General features: G+C 44.1%; 1 pseudogene; it reads right to left on the reverse strand.

The window, feature by feature from the left end:
• Positions 1–217: 217 nt before the first annotated feature.
• Positions 218–2893, reverse strand: LOC786908 (archaemetzincin-2-like; annotated as a pseudogene).
• Between the last annotated feature and the right edge of the window lie 396 nt (positions 2894–3289).

Raw genomic sequence — 3289 nt, forward strand, 5'->3', positions numbered from 1 at the left:
AGGATGGAGAACACATGGACACCCATGGCTGATTCATGTCAATGTATGGCAAAAACCACCAAAATATTGTAACGTAATTAGCCTCCAATTAAAATAAAAATTTAAAAAAAGCATATGTTCTTCATAGAGCTATGATGAGGATTAAATGAAATATTGCACATAAATCTTTTTTTTTAATATGCAAGTATTTGTTTTAATTACTCCTAATTGAAGGTTCCTATTTTTGGAGAATAGCAAGGCATTTTATTATTCACTGTTTCCATTCCTTTTTTTTTTTTTTTAATACTGAAGTATAGTTGATTTACAATGTTGTGTTAGTTACAGCAAAGTATCCAGCTGTATGTATGTATATGTATGTATTTCAGATTCTTTTCAACTATAGGTTATCACAAGAATACTCTTTCCATTCTTTAAACATTTCCGCTGGTTTTGGCAAATTCACCTTCTTTTTTTTTCCCCACACTGTGCCACTTGCAGGATCTTAGTTCCTTGACCAGCGATTGAACTTGGGCCCTCAGCAGTGAAAGCACAGAGTCCTAAGCACTGAACAGTCAGGGAATTCCCAGCGAATTCACATTATCCTCATGACTGTATTTCAGGGTAATTCCAGGTATGTTGGTGGATTCATCATCAGTCCACTGTGTATCTTTCTGTAATATTGAAGAGCAGCACTCTGCAGCTTGCATAAACAGGGCAAAGGTGGAGGGGTCTCTGGTCAGCTTCTTCCAAGTGTCTGGAGCCTTGCATTAGGCAGGTTGAAGTCTAAATATGTGTCCAATCTCATGGGTTAAAGTCTTACAGGATTGTAGCAGGAAAACATCATCCAGGAGGGTAATAGTTATCAAAAACCAAAAAGCCCCTTGGAAAGTATTTTCTGGAGCTTCTTCACTTTGCCTTCATAGAGATATAAAATCACTGTCATACCTGGCAAAGCTTGCCCATCCAGCTGTCAAAGAGGCCTGTCCAAAGACAAAATGCTAAGATCCTCTTGGATAAAGATCGACCATTGTTACTGTCACAACACAGAAGGCATCTTCAGGTTCCTTCTCTTTTAAGAACTTCAGAATGTGTCCTGCATGAATTGTGGGCTTTATGTGTTCTCATTGCACTAAAGGAACACTCTGTTACAGAGATAAGAACTAGTTCTAGGAGTTTTACTATCTAGCCATAGCAAAATGCTTCAAAGTAGCCCTTGAGTCATTTAATATATTTTTCACTGATAACTCTGGTGTTCCCCAAGAGATCCATTGCACTGTGTAACCATGCTGCATTTCTCAGAAGAGGATGTCTTTCTGTAAGGGTTACTGAAAAAGTGTTCAAAGTCTTGGGGAGCCCCGAGATGGGAGGTGACCCAATCTGATGTAAATGCAAAGTAATGGATCCAAAAAGACCATTGTCTGCCTGGAAGTCTTCCATCAAAAGCCATTACGTCTCATACTGTGACACAAGCACTGGGCGCTTTGAGTTGAGAGCTGTTTTTAGTGTCTGTTCAGAGTGCTGTCCTGCGTGCCTCTTTGGGGAGGAAGATTCCCATTGACGTTTTCACCGTTCTAGGACAGGCATGTCTGGGCCTAAGAAAATACTGTCTGGGCTGTCTTCACCCAACAATAGTTTGTTATTCTGAGAGGAAAGGATGATCCAGAAGTTAAAAACATGGCTTTTAGAGCCACATTGCCTGGCTTTGAATCTCATCTCTGTCACTGTGTGACCTTGGACAGATTACTTAACCTCTCTGGTCCTCAGTTTCTTCATCTATAAAATAGAAAATATATTTCATAGGGTGCTTTCAAATTTTTTTTTTGATGTTCATTTTATTTTTATTACTTATTTGGCTGCTGTGGGTCTTGTGGCACACAGGATCTTCCATCTTCATTGTGGCATGAAAAAAATCTTTAGTTGTGGCATGTGGGGTCTAGTCCCCCCAACCAGAGATTTAACCCAGGCTCCCTGCATTGGGAATGCAGAGCCTTAGCCACTGGACCACCAAGGAAGTCCCAGTGCTGAGTTAATTTTTTAAAATGAATGTATGCACACCACTTCAAATGAAACCTGGAGTACAGGAAGGTTTATGTGTTAGCCAGTCACATCATCCAGGACCCAGGGAAGGGCCCTCGGCATAAGCCCTCAGCAGTGGCAAGACCATTTCTTTCTGGCTGAGATCAGTGGATGGGACAAAGCCCCCTGTTATGAGTCAGGATTCCTAAGTGTGTTCCCACCAGACCTGCAGGCTGTGACCTTGAGCTGTGATCCTTTTCTCCTTGGTCCTATTTCCCCTTTTGTAAATTGTGGGGGTTGGACATGGCAGGGGGGTGGTCTCAGAGGTGGGGTCCTCATAGTGAATGACTGGGACAGAAGCAGAGACATGAACTAAAATGACAAAGCAGAAATCCAGGATGATCTTTTAGGGCACCCGAAGGTAGACCAGTGAGCAGGAATACTGCTGGCCTGGGGGGGAACGGTGGCATGCTCAGGTGAGAGACCTAATTTCTGCTTGGTTGGAAGAGATGAGAAACCCCATTCTCTCCCACCACCTCCCACCCTGAACTCCTTGGCAGCATGCAGCAGCGTGGCACTGACAACTCCTTTGCCTTACTCTAGCAGTCTAGTTTACTGCAGAAGTGTAAAGTGTTCATGCTGAGAAAAGCCTGGAAAGTTTCAGTAAATGCTTCCCAGGGGTTTATCTGTGCCAGGGACTGGAATTCAGGGAGAAAATGAACTGCCTTCTCCTCCTGGGAAGTGATGCTGGCGGGAGCAGGACACGATGCTGAGAGGATACGATGCCTGAGAGGACTGTGCATAATTCCTAGGGAGGCTCCTTATGGGAGAGACTTGGGGAAGAGCCAACTGAGGGCCATACATCGCAGCTGTGGCCCCTGGGAGACCTCATTTCCATGCTGACTTGGAGGATGCAGGAGATAAGAGGGAGGTCTTGGCTGCCTCTGGAGAGGTTAACCTGCCAGTTACACCAGGAAGAGGCGAAGATTAAAGGTCAGGGAGAGCCTTCTTTGCTGGTGACCCTCTTGGGGAAGGGTCTTTGGCCTGGTCCTCCTAGGAGTCACCCTATGGAATGAAATCCAGTTCACTACTTTTACAGATGCCAAGGACAGGGCCAGGTGCTGGAAATAAAACCCAAACCAAAATGCAGCTCCTTAGGGACTTCCTTTGCAGTCCAGTGGTTAAGACATACAACAAGAGCAAACGAACAAGAACAGGAGCGCTGGAACCAGGATAGAACTTTCTCCTGCAAAGTACCCCCAGCTTCCTCTACTGGCAAAAATTAACATTGTAA

The sequence above is a fragment of the Bos taurus genome, chromosome 11, assembly GCF_002263795.3.
Source record: "Bos taurus isolate L1 Dominette 01449 registration number 42190680 breed Hereford chromosome 11, ARS-UCD2.0, whole genome shotgun sequence".
In the NCBI taxonomy this organism is placed as follows: Eukaryota; Metazoa; Chordata; class Mammalia; order Artiodactyla; family Bovidae; genus Bos; species Bos taurus.